This window comes from Solanum stenotomum, chromosome 1, assembly GCF_019186545.1.
Source record: "Solanum stenotomum isolate F172 chromosome 1, ASM1918654v1, whole genome shotgun sequence".
Lineage (NCBI taxonomy): Eukaryota > Viridiplantae > Streptophyta > Magnoliopsida > Solanales > Solanaceae > Solanum > Solanum stenotomum.
The window spans coordinates 29,595,559-29,620,145 of record NC_064282.1 but is presented as its reverse complement, the minus strand read 5'-3'; the positions used below and the strand labels follow the sequence as shown (position 1 = coordinate 29,620,145).

The window sequence follows — 24,587 nt, the reverse complement described above, 5'->3', positions numbered from 1 at the left end:
CCTCCTCCTCCTTTTTCTGAGGCTCAACTATAAGAATCTACGTGTTGTAAACGTGAATCATTTCAAATGAAAAATATATCAAAAGACTTGAAGTATTTAGAGGAGCCTATATCCACATTTTGAAATTGTTTAGAGGAGATTTAAGTTGGTTGGGATTGAAATCTGCAATGTATACTTTATTGTATTAACGATGTATATAGAGTATATACATCTCTAATATACATCATCTATACATGATCAATACACGCTATTTATACAAATCGATATATATATATATATATATATGTTACTATACATAAGGTCATTTTGTTGAAACTATTTTTTGTTGCATGTACATACATTGCTAATTTGGGCTTTTTTTTTTATGTAAATGAAAATTTGACTATATTTGTTACAAATAATATCAATATGTTACTACTATACATAAGGTCTTTTTGTTGAAACTCTTTTTTGTTGCATGTACATACATTGCTAATTTGGACTATTTTTTATGTAAATGAAATTTGACTATATTTATTACAAATAAAACAACTTTATTGTATATTTATGAAATCCACTCATTAACCTAGTTATAATTAAGTTGAGACTTGAGGATGATCTTTCACTTCTCAAAATAAATTAATGTCACTTGAGGCCATTTTTTTAAGGGCAAAGGATCAAATATTTGTTGTACTATTGGAAATAGTTTAAATATACCCTTCGTTATACTTTCTGACTAAATATACCACTCACATCATACTATGGTACTGATTTACCCTTATATCTAACTGAGGGACACGTGGACGGCTAAGATTAAAAGAATCCATTCAATTTTAAATAGACCCAATTGTTATACAACCCACCCGTCCTAATAACATAACCCAATCTAATTAATTATATTGACCACCCAATTCAATCTTCAAAGAAGAATAACAGAACATTGAAGAAAACTTCTTTGTTTAATGGGAAATTACAAAACATTGAAGTAATTTTTAGCTAGCCATTAATTTGATGGTTAATCGATTGTTGAGAGAAACCACTTTTCAGTACAAATTTGATTCACGAGTTAATATAAGAATTCAGTAAGGAACACATTTGGCAGCTATATAATTAATGAAGTTAACCAAGATTTTGGTTTGCAGCATTTCGTTTTCTAGCATCATTAGGAAATGAGATTTTAGAGCATAATAAATGAGACAAACTGGGAAAGAAGGATGTGTTAACAACAGTATTATACCACAGAGAACTTCAATCATGCACTGGGTTTTCTTTGTTTGAAGATTGAATTGGTTAGGTCAATATAATTGATTAGATCGACTTGTGTTAGCGGAGCGGGGTGGATTATATCATAATTAGGTCTATTTTAAATTGAATGAATTCTTTTAATCTTAGCAGCCCATGTGTTCCTCAGTTGGATATAAGGGTAAATCAGTACCAAAATATGATGTGAAGGGTATATTTAACCCAAAAGTATAACGGGTGGGGTATATTTAGCCCAAAAGTATAACGAAGGACATATTTAAACTATTTCTAATAGTACAATGGTGTATTTGACTCTTTACCCTTTTTTTAATTGACATTATATAAATATGTAATTACAACGTGAATCGAGGGTACAGAACCTTAGAATCAAGTAACATTTCATGGGATGTCTTATTTTGGTCACGTCATTTAAGTAATATCCGGATTCTGATTCATCCAATTTGACAAGAACTTAAACATGACGGTTCAATTTGGGCAACATGTCATCAATTAACCATCTTGCTAACCAACTGCAGTCTGCTTGTGACCAATGAAGTCCATCCCAACTGAAGTGAGTACTAGGGTCACCACACATTTGGACTCCTGGTGTAACGACTTGTTCCCGTCAGTATAGAAAAGCCAATAGGAAAAGAATTAGGGCTAGAAAACTTTTGAGTAGTAACTTTGGATTTTCTAGCCTAGTCCAGATTTGGATGAAATCGGAGTCGGTCAGGTCTAGGGAAATCTGGTAACAAATGAGAAATCTAATTATAATTTCTATCATATGAGTAGATAGCTAAGACATTAAGGAACCCGTACGACTTTACATAATTGAATTCGAGCGAGTAGAACTCTCGAAATCGATCTTAGCGTGAACGGTATTTTCTGAGCGTCGTTGGTTAAAGGCGTGTTGTGAAATGGGGGTCTTGAAATTATTAAAATAGCTCACTGGTTTCGTGCAAGTCTCTGGGGCAGAATTTCTGCTGCCAGGGCGGGGGGACCGTTGTGGCGGGTCCGACGCAACTTAAAGTCATAAATAAACTCCAAAACATCTTTATTCTGCACTTTTTGATTTTTAGAGCTAAGGAATGAACCCCATACGATTCTTGACAATTTTCCACCATTCTAGCTTGAGGCTAAAGGCAAAATTTGAACTCCCCGAATCCATTTTCGAATCTAGAACGTAATCTAATGGGTAATTATTGATGGGGGAGAGTGTTGATCTAGAATCTATAGTGGAAACAACCCTATTTTGGGTACTTGGGATCATGTGTATGATCTAGGGTTCATAGAATTGTTAGCAATTCAGGTAATTAGTGATTTTTTATCGATTCCCATGTTATTATGATTATTTGTAGACCAAGAACAAGCGGAACAAATCCAGAAAGGGAAGGATCACGTTTCTTAGGGTTTCAAGCTTGTTTCGAGGTAGGTGATGGTTGTGATTTCATGTTGGTGTGATATATGTTTGTAATTGCTCATTATAATGCATGTATGTATGCGAATATTGCATTATTGATCACCCTCGTAAATGAGGATAATTGAATAATTGTACACCATGAATCACCTCTTGTTGTATGATTGTGAGAATATACATTATGATTGTGATTGTGGTTTGTTGAATGGATCGATTGCCATATTCCAGCATAAACATGGGATCGATTGCCACATTCTGGCATAAACATGGGATCGGTTGCCACGTTCCGGCATAAACATTGGATCGGGTACCACGTTCTGGTATGCTAACAGTTTGGGTGTGGGTTCCATGAGAGGACCATTGAATTGGGTTTCGTGAGAGGACCATTAATTTGTGTTATGTATCTACTTGTGATTATTACGTTCATATCTAATGATGATTGATATTGGAAGACTGTATGTTGCTTTAAATTGATAACCAATGTGTATTATTGAGAACGTGAAATGCTACATTGATCCATTAAAGATGACTAATATTGTATATGTTTGGTATATGCATGTTTTATAATATTATGGTTACTTGCATGTGTTTCACTTAATGGTATAGCCGCGTGATCCTACCAGTACACTGTGATTGTGTACTGAAACTGCACTTGCTCTTTCTTTGTTTAGTGCAGGGCATCTTCAGGTGGCTATTGATATACCTCAACTAGGTGACTATTGAGTGTGACCGGATTCAAGGGTGAGCCAGTTCTTTCAGGCTGCCATGAATATCTCTTGTTTAAGTCCACTCTTTTCTGCCTCAGACTATTTGTTTAAGGTGTTTGTTTAGTTTCGGGGTTGTATCCCTTGTTCTTAGACTTGTCGTTAGTAGAGTTTTGGTACAATGACTTTCAGGTTCTAGGGGTTAAATCTCCACATTAGTTTGATTAGTTAATTGTTTAAACCTTTGGAGTTTATGGGAACTCCATTTTTTTTTGTCACTTAAACTTGCTTCCGTATCTCTAAGTTCCTTAGTTTTCATAAAAAATGATTTGTTTGGGTTGTAGTAATGGTTCTCCCACTGGAGGGTTAGTGTGGGTGCCAATCACGATGGTGTGGGTCGTGACAAAGTTGGTATCAGAGCCCTAGGTTCGTTGATCTCATTGTACCAAAACGAGTCTAGTAGAGTCTTGCGGAACGATACGGTGATGTCCATACTTTTCTTTGAGAGTCTATAAGACTTTAGGAAAAACTCACTTATTTCTACTCCTTCGTGCTATGACTTGTATCTAATTGGTATCTGGGTGATACAAATTGGAATCTTTCCTCCATCACTCTATGGTCTGAGCTAGAGCAACAACAACGGTAACACCATCACTAGCAAGAGAGGATGTGTATAGACTACCAACAGCTGAATAGGATCACCAATTAGAACAAGTATCCATTGCCTCAGATAGATGAACTTTTTGACTAGTTGCAAGGTGCATCGATTTTCTCTAAGTTTGATTTAAGGTCGGGTTACCATCAGTTAAAGGTTGAGGCGGTTAAGAATTGGATTCGACCAAGTTCTATGATTAAAATTTGAAGTTTTGTGGGGCTCGCTAGCTACTATTGTCGCTTGTGATATGAGTTGAGTCCAATTGGTATCTCCCGATTACAACTGGTATCTCAACGAAGTGAACTAGACGTCGTAATCCCGACTGAAAGAACACAAGTAAGTTAGCTAGAACTGAGAAGGTTCCAATTGGTATATGGCCTTAGGGACCGTATAAGGCATAGATTATCAGTAATGGCCATCTATGGAACGAACTAATTAAATAATTTGGACTTGTCTGCAAGTTGTAACTGCTTGAGTGTCGTGAAACTTGTTATGAAAAGAAAGTCATCACGAGATTAGGTACAAGGGTCTAGATAAATTACGATGTGGTTCGTAAGCAAGAAATCTGGAAGTGCGTTGAGACCAACTGATAACCGTGTGAGAGTATGAGTGTATCTTAGGGATATGTGTGTGGTAGTTTTGAAATGATGTGAAAGGATTCTAAAGTGCGTACTTCGTTGGGTTGACCGGGAGGGGGCAGGGGTAGACAATGATTGTCCTAGCTAAAGGGATTTTCTTAAATGCCTAGTTATAGCCGGGAAATCTAGGGCAAATATAGAAAAGGGGGGAACCCCAGAAATTGTTGGCAGGGTACTGTTTCCGTCGGAGACGCTAGGGTGGGATAATCTCATCATTGCGAGACCGCCAGTACGGAATTTCTCCCGCTAGAGCGGGATAGAGCAAGATATAATCTCAGCCATGTCTCCCCTGTTTTCCCCTAGTCACAATTATGGACCCCAAATCATACCCGAACTAACCTTCGCGATCTAATTCAGTGTTCAGCAATCGGATATAAGTTATAAGGTGTGTTAAAATTATGGAGACCCTGGGCATATGAGGAGGAAATCAGCGAGGTCGAGGAGGCCGGGGAAATGGTAATGCAGGTAGAGGAGTAGTGCAGCTAGGCGAGGAGGTTGGCCGTCAAGACGACAGGGCTCATTTATATGCTTTTTTAGACAAGATCGAGTTTGAGGTGTGTGATGCACTGGTCACTATTGCTACTCTTGTCTATGCCCGAATGGATATTGATTTGTGTGATCTGGGTTCTACTTATTCGTATGTGTTAGTTCAATTACCTTGGGATTTGATGTGGTTTGTGATATACTTGAAGCTTCCATCCATGTTTGTACCCTAGTTGAAGAGTCAGTCATAATCACTCTTGTATATCGTGTTTGTCCTGTTGTGTTTAGGGATTTTCAAACTTGGGTTTATTTGGTTATGCTGGATATGACTAACTTGATATAATCTTATACATGACTTGGTTGTCCCCTCTATTATACCAAGCTTAATTGTAATACTAAGTCGGTAACTCTAGAGATCCCAGTAGGGAAAGATCATATCCTCCATTCGGGCTAGAAAACTAGTAGGGCAGGTTTGTTTGGCTTATTTGGTTCATGTTCGGAGTGTTGAGGTTGAGTCTCCCTCTATTAAGTCTATTCCTATGGTATCTGAGTTTTAAGGAAGTGTTTCCTACAGATTTTCCTGGTATGCCTCCATATAGAGATATAGATTTCTACATTGACTTGGAAACTGACACTTGCCCCATTTCCATCCCTCTGTATCGTATGGCTCCAGTAGAATTAAGAGAGCTTAAGGCTCAAATCCAAGAGCTTCTTGATAAAGGGTTCATCCGTCCTAGTGTTTCCAAGTGGGGCGCTCCTGTCTTGGTTGTTAAGAAGAAGGAGGGTAGTATAAGGACTGATGATTTTATCTTAATCCATAAGGGAGTGGATTAATGCCAGAATGACAAGTTTATGGATAAAGAAAGTCCCATTTAGTATACTTGGGTAATGGAAATTGAAGATTTTAGTAAGAAAGTGTGTACCAAGGATTGGGTTAGTCCTTTGAATTTGATGAGTTTACCTAAGTTTGAGGCGTTGTGTTGATGAAAAAGGTTGACTTCGTAGTGATAGTCAAGACTGACGGAGCGTAATGGCAATAAGAGTTCGTGATGGATTGTGACGGGATGCAGCTATATAATAATTTTTTGGTTAAGTAAATTTTTGTATAGTAATTACGACTTGCGAGTATCCAAGGTCGTGGTTTTCTAATACTTGGTGAGTAACGTGGTTGTATGGAAAATTATAAGAGATGGTAGAACACCACTCAAATAGAATGTTAAAGAGCTAGAGTTATAATGAAGGAAAATATAATGAAATGTAGTACAACCTTTAGAGAGAGGCTAGAACAAGAATATTTTATTGAATTCTTAAGGCTAAAGAGGTACCTTCAGAGGGGTAGATAATTAGGTTCAGAGACGCGTGATTTCATTCATTTTGTTGTAGCTATGGTAATAGTGTCATGGATCCATCAGGTTGGTCAAAAACTATCGAAAAAGACTTGAGAAAAGAGTGTGCAGACATTAGCTTGAGTGTGATGACAAGTGCTTGGTTTTGTTTTTGAGTCTAGTAATGAGTATGATTGAAATTTTAGCAAAATATATGGTAAGATCGATGGAGATGCGATCAATGATAAACAGTGATCCATGAATTAATAAAAATCTTCAAGGTACAAGCTAATGTTGATAGAGAAAGGGATTGTGTTAGATGGTGGAAATTACAATCCAGATTTTTCATTGTGAGTCTACATTCATGGTGATGTATTTTGTTAAGGTATGAATTGGCAAGGTAAGAAATGATCAATTGTATGCGGTATTTAGCATTTGAAAGGATTTACACCTGGGGTGAGTCGTAAGTTTACTACTATTGATTGTTAAGTACCTAAGAAAGGTTTCATTTTTAAAAGTATTGGTTTATAATAAGGTAAAAGGTCGGAGTGTTTATGATGGTTGTTAGTGTTGTGAGTATGATTCACTAGCTATGCTCTAGTGTATTTTCACTTTTGTGGGTGGATCCCTAGTGGTGGATCAGGGGTACCAAATCCTGCGATGTTCTCTTAGTTGAGTGGGAAGATTTGGTTATGTCGAATGACATAATTGGTGTCGTTGTCTGAGAGTTGTTAAAGTATTTTAGTGGTTCTACATGTACCACCTTGCGTATGAGAATTTATAGAAGAGCTACCATGCGTATTTGTGGTTGTCTGACAATCTTAACTTTCATCTAGTCGTCGAGATCATGTATTGATTGTGTGTGGTTGTATGTGGGGATCATTGGGTCCAATTCCACTGTTTTTAAGAGGTAATCTACAATTGCTAAAACCAACATTTGATAGTGTGGGTAGAGGGCTTGTATGCTTGAACATATCCCTCGATGAGTATCTGATTTCTAAAGATCAAATTTGTTATAACTTAATCTCATGGGAATTTATGTTGTGGGATGAAGATATTGGTAAGAACGATGATTGTTTGGGTATTATGAGTGTGTGCTGGTTGATTCAGTTTCACTTTTATTTGTAGCGAGTATTGACTTTGAATTTTATCATGTTTAAGTGCTAAAGAATTCGTCCGGATGATTCTGTCAAGGTCCGTGATAACATGTTTGTAGACGTGTGTACGATCAACTTTGGTGGTTGTTGGGAATCGCTTTAATTTGTTGTAGTTAAGTTTACATGCAACAATATTTATTACTCGAGTATTGAGATGACTTCATTGAGGCATTGTATAGGAGGATGTGTAGGTGTTCAATTGGTTGGTTTGATGTTGAAGATGTGAAACCTTTGAGAGTTGATTTGGTGAAAGATGTTCATGCTAAGGTGAGAAGTATCCAATCTAAACTTCTAGCAGCCCAGAGTCGACAGAAAAAGTATGTGGGACAAATATCCCAGTCATTCGACGATTCAGATACCACTCTATTCTTGCTTTATCCTTTTTCTCCTAGTTTGTCACTCGGGGACAAGTGATGGGTAAATTGGTACCTATTGTAACAACATGTTCCTGTCGTTATAGAAAAACCAATGGGGAAAGAATTGGGGCCAGAAAACTTTTGAGTAGTAACTTTGGATTTCCTAGCCTAATACAGATTTGGACGAAATCAGAGTCAGTGAAGTCTAGGGAAATCTGGTAACAAATGAGAGATTTAATTATGATTTTGATTACATGAGTAGATAGCTAAGACGTTAAGGAACCCGTACAACTTTACAGAATTGAATTCGGACGAGTAGAACTCCCGAAATCGATCTTAGTGTGAACGGTATTTTTTGAGCGTCATTGTTTAAAGGTGTGTTGTGAAATGGGGGTCTTGCAATTATTAAAATAGCTCACTGGCACCAAACCAACCCGACATTATATTTATAGTTTTTAAAATGATTTAGTACTTTTAAATTATGTTCATTTTCATTATGATTTATCAATTTGCAATATTTATTTTATATGAATTCATTATTATTTTTTATCGAATATTTTAGTGTCATCATTCATCTCATATTTTGTGTTATTTTCTTAAGAAACAACTTAGATAGTTGTATTTTGATAAGAGTAAAGAAATATTTGAAGCACAAGTTAATTATATGTTTGTATGAATACTTTACCGGAAAAATTCAAAAACCTGGAAAAAAATATGAGGTTTATTAGTTTGGTTTGATTTAAAAAATTAAAAATTCGACACAAATGGTTTGGTTTGGTATTTAAAAAATCCGAACCAACCCGAGGTTGAAAAAACCCGAGTTTTATTAGTTTGGTTTGGTTTATAAATTTAATTTTTTTATACAAATGATTTAGTTTGATATTTAAAAAACCCGAACCAACCCGGTCATGTACACCCCTATAAGAAAGTTCGTGAATGCATATGGCTTTCTTCGCATTTCCATCAACTCTAACCTCAAAAATAGGTAAATAAAACGATGCTTTGAGCACATACCAAGAGTGATGGCATTTTGTAGAAACCACATATAGGCATTGTAGTAGTCACCATAAACGATTGTAATGTTTGTATACTCTTTCTTCATCTCAAAATGGCTTGTTGCAAATGATCATTATAGAAGATCGTCAAATTATTCAAGTGTTTCAAGCAATGGTACTCATTGTAAGCAGATGAGTCATTGGTCATGAATTGTGTTAGGAAAGCTGGACCACAACCTTTTGGGAAATTCCCTAGAACTACAATTCGGGTAGCACCAAAACCGATGACTCTCTAAAAAGTAGTGATAATCGATCGTTAGAGGAAACAAACTTCAGGCAAATGAAAGTAACAAATAACAATCATGGAAACCGAGAGATTAAAACTCACTTTAACGCCATGAGTGATGGTCTGAACAACATCTGGAACCAATCTTCGCAACTCTTCCATGGTTTTACCTTGTGATAATCCATAATTTATATCATTTCCTCCTATATGTCCAACTAGGAAAAAAGACTTCTTTAACTGTACTGGGCAATCTAGCAAGCAAATACTAGAAAATTATCAATTCAACTTGTTGTCAATTACTTTATAAGTAGATACTGAATCACACCATTTCCTTAATTAGAAGTACAACAACATATTTAGAGCAGAATGTATGCAGATGTTATCACTCCTGAATTGGAAGTATTACCGGGGGAGCTGGTAGTCTCGAAATGAGAAGACATCTAATCAAGTTGAACGTCTAATGAATATTTGTTAAAGACATAGCAATCTTTTTCTCTGCCATGACTTTGGTTGATAAAGCAGTTGCCCCTGCTACTGCAAAATTTGCACCATGTGTAAAATTTGTACTTTGATCCTTATAAGGATTTAGGAGAGGAAGACCAAATTCAAGCGATGTATGAAAACACACAAAATCGACGTAGAGTTAGAGGTCATACAATTTGCTCATGAAATCATAATTCACTCAACATGTCTAAATTTGGATTGACAATTGACTCGCTCATGTAGTATCTCAGGCCACCAAAGTTTGATCCCGAATAAATCTTATCAAAATATTTTCAAGACAAAAAACATTGAGGGATTCTTTTCATTTATCCTAGCCTTGATGGACAAAGTTACCGTATATGTTGTTGGTGGAAGGTGACAAGTATACTTCTCATAAAATTAGACAAGGTGTGCGAAAATTGATTTGAACACTACGGTTATAAAAACAAAAACAAAAAGAAAAAAATGACATTTGATTTAAAAATAATTAATCCAATTAGTTTATGCAGGAAGAGCTCAACTCATCAAGAGTGTATTGTATGATATCCAAATGTTCGGGTCCCAAATATACTCTCTAACAAAGAAAATCATTCAAACAGTGGAAGCTATGTATAGGAGATTCTTATGGACTGGCAATGTAGAGACTTCTAGGAAGGCTTTGATTGCATGGGATAAACTTTGTAAGCCCAAGTCAAATGGAGGACTGCAATTTCTTGATATCTATACCTGGAATAAGGCTGAAATTGGGAAGCTAATGTGAAATTTGTGACGGAAACAAGACAATCTCTGGGTGGCTTAGATCCATAGCTATTATAAGCAGCATGGTGTGTGGAACATACAAAAAAAGCAAGCTTCTTGAATAATGCAAAGAATCCTCAAAGCAAAAAAATATCTCCAAGAGGCTGGGTTAACATTGGCATGTGTAAAAAGCATGGAAAACTACTTCATTGGTAAAGTGTATATGCAGATGAGGGTTGAATGGAAAAGGTAGAATGGAGATCATTGGTATGGACAAATGTGGGAACTCCTAAATGGTTGTTCATTATGTATCTAGAGTAAATGGAAGGCTTGCGACTAAAGATAGACTGGCTAATAGGGTGTAATACAGTCTCCTATGTGTCTCTGAAGAAGAATGAGGACCTTCACCATCTGATCTTTCAATGTTCCTATACTGCAGAAGTGTGGAGGAAAATTTTAACCTTGCAAGGGATTAACAGAAGCACAATACACTGGACAGCTGAAGTCCAATGGGCAGTTAAATATATGAAAGGAAAAAGTAGCACAACACTCGGGTACAATCTAGCAATGGCAAGTTCCCTGCATTACTTATGGATGGAACGCAACAATGGGATATTCATACAAAAGAAGTAGCAAACAAGCACAATTGTTAGACATATTATCCAGGAGACACATGGACGAGGAAGTAGATATGCTAAGTTAGCTAATAGACTACATGCTATGAATATGTATCCATAAAAGGTAGAGGGTGAATTTTGGTTCTTGAAGATAGTAAGGATGGAGCTTATGTCCATGCCTGCTGAGTTTTTTTCGTTTTGTAATATTCACTTGGTAAATAAAATCTTTTACTTAAAAAATAATAATTAATCCAATTAGCAGCCCATGATAGCAATAAATTCAAAAATTATCATACTTTCTATCAATTACATATAGTAGCTGGTCGGTTCATGTTTATCTTGTATTTAATTAAATGCCCCTTTTCTCTTTTTTATTATTTATGTCCAAAGATGCACATACCTTTTAAAATAATAAAAGAAATAATTTTTTTTATTTGATCTTATATATATTCATAAAAAAATTATAAGATGCTTAAAAAATTGTACAAGAACAAATAAAACGATTGAAATTTGGTCAATTTATTAACTCACTTCATTTTAAATACATACATTATATATATTATTAGCTAGGAGCAATTTAACAACGAAGTAATTGCGGATTGAGCTTTGCATACCTATGAAATCAATCATGAGCAAGCCATTAGAACAATGCGCAGTTGATTTATGAAAAAAGTTGATTCCATAAGGAGATTTTGCACAGGAAGAATGAGATCCACAATAGCTTTCTCTGATACAGTTTCCATTTTATCTGATCTGCAGTTCATCAATCCTCGTTTTCGATGGATTTGTAATTTTTGTGCATCAATTTTCAGTTGAAAATAACTAGGAGAATTAGCAGCACTCTGTAATGGCAACCAAAACCTACGAGCAGTAGGGGTGGGTTTTTAGAGAGATAATTAGTGTTATTTGTTGGTTTAGTTAATCAATTGTGACCCAAAGTTCTAATTTGTAGTATTAGTTTATTAATCTGATGCAGGAACTGATGGAAGAATAATCCAATCCAATGGAACAGTAAAAACAAAATTTGTAAAAGAGAAGAAGTTAACTAATTCTAGGTAATTTTACGGCTAGAGATATTTCATATATGATAAAAAGAACCAAAGAAAGAACATTACAATTTATACTAAGTCTTAACCCTAGATGACTCGCCTTTCTTTCCAGACAAGAAGATAAGGTAGTACAGATTCCTGCAAAAAGCACCTAACATGGACTGGATAGGGACCCCTCCTCTAATTAATGGGTCTAATGTACAAATAAGGAAAATACAATATAAAACTATTTGGGACCATAGTGTAACTAAGACTCAAGGCCTACTTAATTATATTTAACTGATTGGTACCATTAAATAAACAGAAGGTACTACTCCTAAAGCTTCATTCTAATTCCTGATTGCCTTTGTTCTGCATCATTTCTCCCTCCTTAGAAACCTCCTTGTCCTCAAGGAAGAGACCAGGGAAGCTTATCTTCATAACTGAATAGTCCTCCCAAGTTGCTTGCTCCACAACAATGTCCTTTCATTGAATTAGCAACTGAACCACTGCTTTATTCCCCATTCTAATCATTCTTCTGTCTAGAATGATATGGAGTTCCACACAATAAGGACTGGAAACATCAACCACTGGTGGATGAGTTATGTTTCTAGGGACTTCATGACAAAACTTCAATTGTGATACATGGAATGTAGGATTAATAGCAACATGAGAGGGGAAGTTAAGCTTGTAAGCTACTGGACCTATCTTCTGCACCACCTGGTAAGGTCCATAAAACTTAGTTGACATCTTAGAATATGAGTGAGTACACACAGTGACTTGTCTGTATGGCTGCAACTTAAGATAAATTCAATCTCCTACTTGTAATTGCCTATCACTCCTTCCCTTATTGGCCAAATCAACCATTCTTTTTTTTAGCTCTATGCAAATAGAAACTGAGCAATTGAGCCTTGCATTCCCTTGTCAACATACTCCTATCCACTTCTTCATCAGTAGTTTCACCCGACACAAAAGGTAAATGAAGAGGTAGAGGTTGACCATACAGTGCTTAATAAGGAGTAATTTGTATTGCCGAATGAAATGTAGTGTTGTACCACCATTCAGCTAAGGGCAGGTACGATGACCAATCAAACTGGCTATCATAGCAATAACACCTTAGATAAGTCTCTAAAGTCATATTTATGACTTCAGTTTGGCCATTTGATTATGGGTGATAGGCTGTGGATTTACTTAGTGTAACTCCATAAACAGAGATTAGATCCTGCTAGAACTTATTAAGTAATATAGGATCTCTGTCACTCACAATGTTTTCTGGCATACCATGGAGCTTATAGACCTGATCCATAAAGATTTGGGCTACTGATGATGTTGTGTAGGGATAACTGAGAGAAATGAAATGGGCACTCTAGGTTAATCTGTCCACCACCACCATGACAGTGGTCTTTCCTTTAGACTTTGGTAGGCCATTAATAAAGTCCATGCTGATGTTGGACCAAGCAGAACTAAGAATGGATAGAGGTTGTAGTAATCCAGGATAGGCTATTGCATCATACTTGCTCCTCTGGCATACAGAGCACTTCCTAATGTAAGTGTTGACATCCTCTCTTAACTTTTTCCAATAAAACAATGTTGAGATCCTTCTGTAAGTATTTTCCATTCCTGAGTGTCCTCTATTAGGGTTGTTATGCCAGTATTGTAGGATTTTTTGCCGCACTTGATCATCCTTGTCCACCACCAGTTTGCCCTTTTTCTGAGCTGATGGTTGACATATGTGTAACCTTTTATTCCTTCTTCTTGTTCCTGCACTCTTCTAATTCTCTCATTGACCTCTGGATCTATTTCACAACTAATTTTGATCTTTTGCAAGAGTAAAGAGTCAATGAGAATTACTGAGATTAAGAATAGATCAGCCACCGATAGTCTAGAGAGGGCATCAACAACCTTGTTTTATCTCCCCTGTTTATACTCAATGTGGAAATCAAATTGCATAAGTTTGGCTATCCACTTCATTTGAGTGCCAGTGTGTAACTTTGGATCCAAGAGAAATTTAATGGCCTTCTGGTCTGTCTTGACCACAAAGTGTCTCCCTAATAAATATTGTGACCACTTAGTCACTGCCAACACTAAGGCCAGTAGCTCCTTGTCATAAACTGACAAGACATTTTGTCTAGGAGACAACCCTTTACTTGGGTAGGCCAAAGGATGTCCATCCCGCATTACTACAACACCCACACCAAGATCACAAGCATCTGTCACGACTAGGAATTGTTGAGTGTTGTTGGGCAAACTCAAGACAAGGGCAGTAACTAGAGCCTTCTTCAATTGGTTGAAAGTTATAGTTGCCTTAAAATTCCAATGGAACCTTTCCTTCTTCAACAAATCAGTAAGAGGTTTACTAATAATCCCATACCTTCTAATCAACGTCCTGTAATAACTGCCAACCCAAGAAACCCACTTAACTCCTTTATAGTCTGAGGAATTGGTCATTCTTGTACTACTGCAATCTTCTTAGGATCAGTAGCCACTCCCTCTGCAGATATGAAGTGACCAAGATACTCAACCCTTGATGCCCCAAAAGAACACTTTGACTTCTTGACCAACAGTCTATGTTGAATCAATAAGTTAAAAGTAATCCTCAAATATTGCAAGTGATCTTCTAGACTCATGTTGTATATCAGGATGTGATAAAAAAAAAACAAAATGAAATTTTTGAGGTGTTCCTTAAAAACATGATTCATCAGCCCTTGAAAACTTGAGGGTGCATTAGTGAGGCCAAAGGGCATTACCATGTACTTATAGTGGCCAGAATGAGTCCTAAATGCGGTTTTTTTTTACATCCTCCCTTGCCGTCCTTATTTGATGATTGCCTGATCTGAAATAAAGCTTAGTAAAGATTTGGGAACCTCCCAACTCATCAAGTAACTCTTCAATGATGGGGATTGGGAATTTATCTTTGATAGTCTGCTTGTTCAGAGCTCTATAGTCTACACATAGCCTCCATGAACCATCTTTCTTCCCCACTAGAACTACATGTGAGGCATAAGGGCTACAACTGGGTTGGATGATGCCTTGATCAAACATCTCTTGTACCAACCCTTATATAACATTCGTTTGCCTAGAAGAATACCTGTAAGGCCTAGTATTCATTGGGTTGCTGCCATGCTCCAATGGAATTCTGTGATAAAATGTTGCTCTAGAGGGAGGTAACTCTTGGGATTACCAAACAACAATTGAAACTCTTCAGGGACTTGATCTAAGGATGGATCCCTTCACCCTCCTCTTCTAGTGGTTCTACTATAGGTAGTACTTTGATCATAAATAGCTGACCACCATTCTGTACCATTTTGTCTAGGTTCTTGGCATTCACCAACTTAATATTCTCTTTGATTCCCCTTAGCTCCACCTTCCTACCTTGATACACAAACCCTAAGGTCAATTTCTGGAAGTTAAGTGGAAGGTCCCCTAGTGGTAACAACCATTGCACCCCTGGAATCAAATAACAAGATCTTAAAGGAATCAACAAGAAGTTACCCACAAATGTAACCCCTTGTATCAACCATGGTAGTTGATGACACATCTCATGTCGCTCCCATCAGCCACATTGACTGATTGTAGCCTCATTGCTTGAACCTTCAATTCCAATTGCTTGACCAGTTCCTCATCAATAAAATTATGAGTTCTTCCAGGGTCCATAAAAATATTCAATGGCCTCTTATCATTGTATCCCACCACTCTCATAGTGTGAAAGCCTGGAATGCCAGTTAATGCATGGACTGAAATTTCACATATTTCCCCTTGTTCTTCTTCTCCCACCTCCACTACTTCCTGCACCTCAGTGTTTTCTTCCACCTTTTGCTCTTGTTCATCAATGACCTCTAATAAGTATAATTGTTTGGAAGTTTGACATTTGTGGCCTGGAACAAATTTCTCGTCACAAAAGAAACATAATCCCTTAAGCCTCTTCTCACTCATCTCAGCTAGAGTGAGTCTCTTCGTATTGCTCCTATTAAAGTTGGCCACCCCTTATCTTCTAGGTGGATTTGCTTCTTTCCTGCAGAATGACCCCCTGAAGTTCCCTCCATAAAAACCACTCTTAGGTTAAGAATAAGACCCTCATCTAGGATGTGAGGATGAGTTATTCCCAAACATATAGGATTTGGTCAACTTCAATTGAGCATTGACTTGTAATTCAGTGTCCCTAGCTAATTGATAAGCTTGAGGAAGTGAGTGAGGTCTATGATTCTTTACGGTGAAACCTATCTCAGGTTTAAGCCTTTAAGGCACTGATAGCATATTCAGGAAGTATCAGCAACCTAGTCATAATACTATCAAGTTCCTTCTGGTAATCTTCCACCGTCCCATTTTGTTTGACTAGTTTCAGTTCAGACATTGGGTCTGCATACTCAGCCCCAAATATGTCCATCAATGCATACACATACTCCTTCCAAGAAGGATAAGGCATATGCGACCTGCTCCTGATGTAGGCTAAATGCCATTCTATAGCTATGTCATCAAAGTGAATAGAAGCCACTTTTACTTTTTGATTATAAGCTACTTAATCTAAGGAAAAGAATTGTTCTACCTTGCATAACCAAGCCCTCAAGTTGGTTCCATTGAACCTGGGGAACTACATCTTGGTCATCCTTGACATTGTGGTGGTTCCCTAGTGGTGGTGATTCTGATGTCCTCCAGTACAGGTTCCTCCTCCCTGGCCTCCTGGTTGTGGGTTTGACCCTAGGGGAACATGTGTTGGCATAGTGTCCCCTTGAGCTAAAAAGGATGGTAATGGACTAGCTCCCATTGCAAAAAAAAAACCTGGAGAGTATTGCCCAATAGTGGGAAGCCCTGCAACATGAGGTGACCAAGCCATGGGGTTACCAGATAAAGTGTAGATTTCTGCATTCCCACCACCAGTATCACGCACCTCCTGATTCTTTCCTCTGTCATACCTTCTTACCTCATCAATGGAATCTTTCAGTTTAGTAAAAGCCTTCTCATGCTGACCTTCTAGCTGATTCTGCCTCATTGTGAAGTTGGCAATCTCCACTGTCATTCTCTCCATCATAGATTTGATCTCATTCATATCTGTTGTCATTCTTTCACCCACAGATCTTAAGAATTACTCTGATACCATATGATGCAGGAACTGATGGAAGAACAATACAATCCAATGGAACAGTAAAAACAAAATTTGTAAAAGAGAAGAAGAAGTTAACTAATTCTAGCTAATTTTACGGCTAGAGATATTTCATATATGATAAAAGAATCAAAGAGAGAACATTACAATTTATACTAAGTCTTAACCCTAGATGATTCACCTCTCTTTCCAGACAAGAAGATAAGGTAGTAATGATTCCTGCAAAAAGCACCTGACATGGATTGGATAGGGACCCCTCCTCTAATTAATGGGTCTAATGTGCAAATAAAAAAAATACAATATAAAACTATTTGGGACCATAGTGTAACTAAGACTCAAGGCCTACTTAACTACATTTAACTGGTTGGTACCATTAAATAAACAGAAGGTACTACTCCTAAAGCTTCAACATTTCATTCTGATTCCTGATTGCCTTTGTTCTGTATCATAATCTATTTACCTTTATTTTAATCAACTTCTTTTTCAAACAGTAGCAGCAACTAGAGTCGAAAGGGTTTATTTGAATCCTATTTCGTGGAAAAATACCTTATTATATATGATTGAAAGAAAAGTTATGTATGTATAGAAAATGTTAGATTCTTTTTGTTGACAGTTTGAGAAAGTTAGAGATAAAAATATAAAATTGAAAATTCTAAGTCTCAACGACTTTATATATTAAATTGTAAAAATATAGTAATTGGTTAATTTATTATTGAATTATTGGTTAACCCGTTAAAAAAAAGAGAGAAAAGTTTAGAAATAGAAAACATAATAGACATAATAAGGCTCCATAGTTGTAGTTTCGATAAGTGCGCATCATAGCTATAGTCTTGTTTGCTATGGAGATTGTGGTTTGTATATTTTTTCCCATTTATATATTTTGCTTGCGAATATACAAATATGGTAAGTATATAAAAGTACTTTACAAATTTTTCAAAACTCCATTTGTATATTTCGCTTGCCAATATACAAATAAGGTAATTTATTATGATTTTTTTCATAAATCGTATGCAAATACCTAGGATAAACATATACAAAAATTTTAATTTATACCATCAGGAACCGAATTATATAAATTTTCTAGATTTATACAAATTAGACAAATTATACAAACCGAGCGAATAGCAAGAATTGAAAAACTGTGGCCGCAAATTATACTTTTCTCAAACGGTAGCTATAGTACCTAATATAAGCTAAATTTTTATTATTCTACATAATTTCTCTTTAAAAAAACCTCAAACCTTTAAATCAATAAATTAATATATAATTATGCAAAACAGATACATTGTTCATCCATAGTTATACACATGAGATACAGGGCTTCTTGAAATTCATTTTAAATATATGTTGGCTAGAGTGAAGGGAATTAAATAATTATAGAATATATTAGCTAATAATTAAATATGTAAGAAGCCAACTATTTACATTTAGCTAATTCAAATGAACTTTTACTACTGAGTTATTTTTTCAGAAAAGGGTCAACAATTAATACCCCTATATTTTCGTCTATTAGTTAGTCAAGTTTTTCCAACCTTTAGGTACCTCGACTATTTGATTAATGGATACTTGCTGCCTCTCACCAGCACAAATATAGAAATAACTTTGTTCATTAAATAGTCAAAGAACCTCAAGGTTGGAAAATAGTCCCAACCTCAAATAATGATGCATCAAGAACATAACATGAATCAATCCATCCATTCAACCACTTTTAATGACAAAACAACAACAAACCCAGTGTAGTCCCAAAAATAGGGTCTGACAAGGATAGAGTGAACACAGACCTTACCCCGACCTTGAGGAAGTAGAGAGGTTATTTTCGGAAGACCCTTGGCTCGAGTAACGAACATCAGAGAATACAGAAGTAAAGATGTCATAAAATAATAGGGAAACATAACATAGCATTCAAAAGAGGAGCACTTAACATAATTCACTAATGTGACAACTGAAGCACAGTGAATAACGATGAGTAACAAAAGTCATAAGACAAGCAACTACTAGACAAATGCTACTAGGTATAAACAGGAAATAGGTACAATGCAGAATGCACCAACCTACTGCCATGCCTATCCCGCTAGGAAACGAGACAATGCTCAACTAATCAACAAGGTTTATACAACCACAACCAAGCCATACTGAGTCATTGAGGCCTGGATAAAAGTTGGGTAGTCAGTCCTTACTTCCAAGTCTCACTCATTTACTTACCTTACATGAAGATTTTGCAGAAACATCGTACGTAGATTTTGAAGTTATATACCAAACATTGGATTAACCAATTTGTATTTTAAATAGTCAACTTGCTTCATTAATGTTCCTCTCTCTTTGCAATTTTTCCAGAATATTTGCCTGCAAAACATCATTTTATATTACACCGTCAGAGCATAGAACTTAATCTAGACAAAAGTACATTACTACATTAGAACTAAAAGAACATTTACAATGGAATTGTGCTATATGTATTTCCCCATTCTTGATGAGTTCAAACTTGTAAGCATCTCCTACTCGGAGTCCATTTTCTGCTCTAAATTTTGTCCATCCGCGTATAATTCCAAAATGACATCCAGCTCTCCTAATCCACACCGACCAACATCTTTGTGCTTCATCTTTCAGAACCATCTCACACATTCTAGTCATCAATCCATTTGACTTCACAAAATCCAATGGAAGATGCTACCATAAAATTTATTCAATGAGTCGATTAAGTTACCGTTGTGTTCAAAAAAAAGAAAAGGACTACAAGAAAGAGTTCAAGTCCTATACACTCAATAGTGTACAATTTTGTACACCATCACGCTAAGTTGCCTACATTATTGTATATAATTAACTTCAACCTTAACAAAATTTAGTTCAATAACATGCCAAAAATGTCTTTGTGAAGCAAGAAGGTTTAACGGTTGAAATAAAACAAGGATGGTGAGCATCACCAGAAGTCAAAGTAACTACTTGTGCATTGAGAAGACTCATGTTTGAGGGGTTTTTTCATAATGTCTGCTTATTAAGAAAAACATAGCGAAAGAAAGAAAACTTGATAAGGAAGTGTAAAATTAGGATAAAAAGGAAGATATAACATATATAAAAATTTCAAAAATTAGCAGGGGACGCTTTCTAAATAAGGACCTTCCGTGAACTCTTTTTCAAATTCCAGATCATTTTGGAAGGAAAAAAAGAGAATAACAACAACTACTACTACGCCTTAATCCAAACTCAAATTGTGGTCCGAGATGAATCCTCACTGAGGATGTCGCTCTATTAAGAGAAAACTATACAACAACTAACACTACTATATAGTGGTGTAGCCCAAAATCTTTATTTAGGGGAATCAAAAACATGAAACGTAAACACAAAAAGAATTCAAAGGGGGTTCCACATTTACTATATATATATATATATATATATATATATATATATATGTATGAACAATGCAATTTTCCGCCAATGAACCCCCTTCACCCTACCTTGCCTTGCCACTGCTATGCCTTGATCCAAACTCAAATTGTGGTCTGAGATATGAATCCTCACTGAGGATGCATGTCGCTCTTTTAAGAAAAACAGAATAACAAAAACTAGTACTACTATGCCTTAATCCGAACTCAAATTGTGGTCCGATGTGTGAATCCTCATTGAGGATGTCGCTCTAACAAGAAAAACTGAATTGCAACAACTAGTACTACTATGCTTAAATCCAAACTCAAACGGTGTCCTGATATATGAATCCTCAGTGAGGATGTCACTCTATTAAGAAAAAGAGAATATGATATCAAAGTAAAGTTGAATGGTTTTGGAATTAAACTTGACTAGATTCTAAAACACGCAATTATAAAATTTAAACTATCAGCCCACCTGATCAGTCACTTTGATATTAATTCTCAGCATAACCGGCCTTTACCATTTTCAAGCTGCATTCTTGAGTGAATACATACAGCACACTGCACTTTAGCATGATTCTACTAACACGAAGAAGTAACTAAAAGAAATAACAATCTGTTGGGATTTATGCAGTTTTGATGATTGACAAAGAAAGAAGAAACACGTCAGTCAATATGGTCCAAAGATGTAGTACTGTCACTAGCAGTTAGATTCGAGAAAGCTTTCAGAATAAAAAAAGACAAGAGTGCAGAAATAAAGAAATGGATAGTGTTAATTTCGTGATAAAATCTAAGGAAATAAACATATGATGAATTGAAGAGAAAGAATCAATGAGTTTGATTTGAAGAAGGAGTTTAAAGAGGCGGGGAGTTTTAATTGAAGAAGGAGTCTAACTTAAAGTAGAACTCTTCAAGTTACTGCTGAATTGAAATGTTGGAGTTTGACTACAATACAAAAGAATCAATGAATGTAATTTGAAGAAGGAGTCTAAAGAAGCAAAAATTTTGAATTGAATAATGAGTCTTACTTGAAGTAGAACTCTAAGTCAAGAGAGTTCAAGTCAATAAGGAGTTTGAAGTAAACAATAACTCTATGAAGAATTGTGCTTAAATAGAGGCGAAGTCGTCCAGAATACTTGTGCATTTACAGATCAAAAAGAGCAATTGAGAATTGACTTCGCAAGTGCTACCAACGAACTGAAGGAACACATCAAAGAACCCAATCCTTCTACAGAGTTTTATGTGTTAGGAGTTTTTCTTTGCGATTAAGTATTGATGTAATCTTAGTTCAGTGAGTTATAAACTGAATTAGAAGTGTTGTCTTCAGGTTGTGATAACTCGAAGAGTTGGGAACACATACCTTGGGAGGTTTGTGTTGAAGGTTAGGAATTAGAGTTAGTTCCTAGGATTACAAGAGTTGTAATCTAAATCCATAACTTGAAGTTAAGGTAGGTAAGTTTGTAATCTATCTTTTGTGGAGGCTCAGTGATTTAGTGAAGTTGGAGTTAAATCCTATAGGGGTACAGTATTGTGTTTTCCATGTAAAAGTATTGTGTTTTTACTTACTGTACTTGCTGCTTTGTTGGAACACCTTAGGCAACCTGTTTCACACTTAGGTGAAAAGTTAAAATCAACAAATTACTAGGTCGTGCAGATTAACAATCGGTATCAGAGCAGGTTTTCTTGTCAAAAGTTTAATCACTTAAGAATTGATCGAGATGAATTCTGCACCTCCACTCGGATATTTTGAAGGACAAGATATGAGCAAGCCTCCATTATTCAATGGCCAGTACTACTCATGGTGGAAAGCAATGATGGAAACTTTTATTTAGGCTGATGATTATGAACTTTGGAATATAGTTATTGATAGACCAGAATACCCAACTAAGAAGGATGCTGAAAATAATGACGTACAAAAGGAAACGAGTGAATACGAAGAGGCTGACTTCAGGATTCTTGAAAAGAATGCCAAAGCTAAGTTTATTCTTATTTGTGGCCTTAGACCAGATGAGTATTGCCGAATATCTAGTTGCATAACTGCAAAACAAATTTGGGATACTCTCATGGACGTAAACGAAGAAACAGGATCAGAACATACTGATGATAGAAAGGTAGATGAGATCGCTTTCATGGCTATTGGAGATTCAGACGTGGAAGAAGAAGAAGCAAAATTTGAGGTAAGTATCCTTGACTTGAAAGAAAAAATGCATCTTTTATCTAAAAGAGAACTATTTAGGATGATAAGTAGCTTATTTGATGATTTTGAAGAATTAATATATGAAAGAGATCAATTATTTAAAGATTTTGCAGAACAAAAATTTGAGTGCATGGATCTAAAAAACTGCAATACTATAATTGAAGAAGAAACTTGTTCTCTAAAGAAGCAACATAATAAACTTGAGTCATCAAAGTTGAATTTGATAATTGAAATTCTTAAGTTGTCCATTATTGAAAAAGGGAAGATAAATGATACTAGGAAGAAATTAGAACATGATTTAAAAGAATACAAAAATGATTTTTTCTGTGAAAAAGATGAGGTGAAAAAACTAAACCTAGAAATTTCCAGATTAAAAATGGATCTTGAAAAGTCTAATAAACGGACGAATTCCTCTAGAATTGTTAAGAAATTGAGTGATAGGGTGCATAATGAGAAGGCAGGTATAGTATTCCATAAAGAAAATACTATCTTTGAAGATGTGTGCTATATTTGTGGTAAAATTGGTCATCCAACTACTGAGTGTCCAGTTGCTAATGATTTTAGAAAAAGAAATACTAAATTTGCAAATAGAAACAAATTTATACCTATTGGCAGAAACAGGTCCACTAACCAGTTGCCTAGATGGGCGAGAAGAAATTTGATTCACCCTTTTGATCATAAGAAAGGACCCAAGCTTGTCTGGGTTCCTAAGACTAACCCTTAAGCTATTTTGCAGGTGAAACTAAAAGTAAGTAAGTGATTTAATTCATAGATATTGCTTGCTTAAGAGATATCAATGAAGTCAAACAAAAGTTCCTTTCGCTCACTTCTCAAAAAGAGGGAATGTGTCATTTAAAAAAAATGGAAGAAAAAAGTGGAGCTAATGCATATGTAAGGGGGAAGCAAAAAAAAAAGGATTAAAGTGAAACTGATGAAAGTGGATTGGAACACGTTGTACCACATGTTTCATTTGTTGAACAGATGAAGGGCATATTGATAGGAGGAACAATGAATCTTGAAACTAATTTATCCATAAAAGTATGTGGTTGTTGGATAACGTTGTTCGTTGTCAAACAATAATTGATGGATTGTGACACTATGTAGGGAGCATTATGAAAAGAATAAGTTAGACTTGGGGATGATTAAGATTGCATGAACTCCCCTCAATGATTGGCTAGAATAATTGTTTTCCTTAATTTTATGAGCTAAAATGTTATTCAATTCAGTCTTACACATTTATTTGTGTCTCCCAATTCCAGATCCTTGACTTGTTTTAACCTAATTTTGTATTAGATTGTGCAGAGAAACGGTGAAAACAAGCAACAATGATCACAAAATTGCTCTTATTAGGTTTGTTATATATTGATGGAGGTTAATATTGTATATTGTGAAACAGTTGAGCACTCAAGTTTCATGTATTAATTGTTCTAATACAGAATAAAATAACCGGCAAAGCTCAAGAGTCTTATTCTTCCAAATTGTTCTCTCTCACTTAGCCCTCTTGATTACTTTTTTTCAAGTTTAAATCAGATATTCACCAAAGTACATCTTTCGATATTTGTGATGATGCCCTCTTCAAATTGCTCTTAACTTGGTACATATATAATTCTCATTTGAGAAGGGAAATCTAGTTCCTCATTTTCAGTTCATGAGGAAGAACCAACTCCAAAAACATATTTTTTTTTCTATTCCACCTTGAACTCCCATCTATAAAACATAAGTGTCAAGAGGATGCCATTATTAAAGAAGATCTTAGAGCTAGCATGAAAAAAAAATGACATGATTCCCATAGTAATTTTTGAGGAATACTCAATTTCAATCTAGGAA

The 24,587-nt window shown here is 35.8% G+C and overlaps 1 pseudogene; it reads right to left on the bottom strand.

Moving 5' to 3' along the window:
* Positions 1 to 3,950: 3,950 nt before the first annotated feature.
* On the bottom strand, positions 3,951 to 11,819 carry LOC125872636 (acetylajmalan esterase-like; annotated as a pseudogene).
* Between the last annotated feature and the right edge of the window lie 12,768 nt (positions 11,820 to 24,587).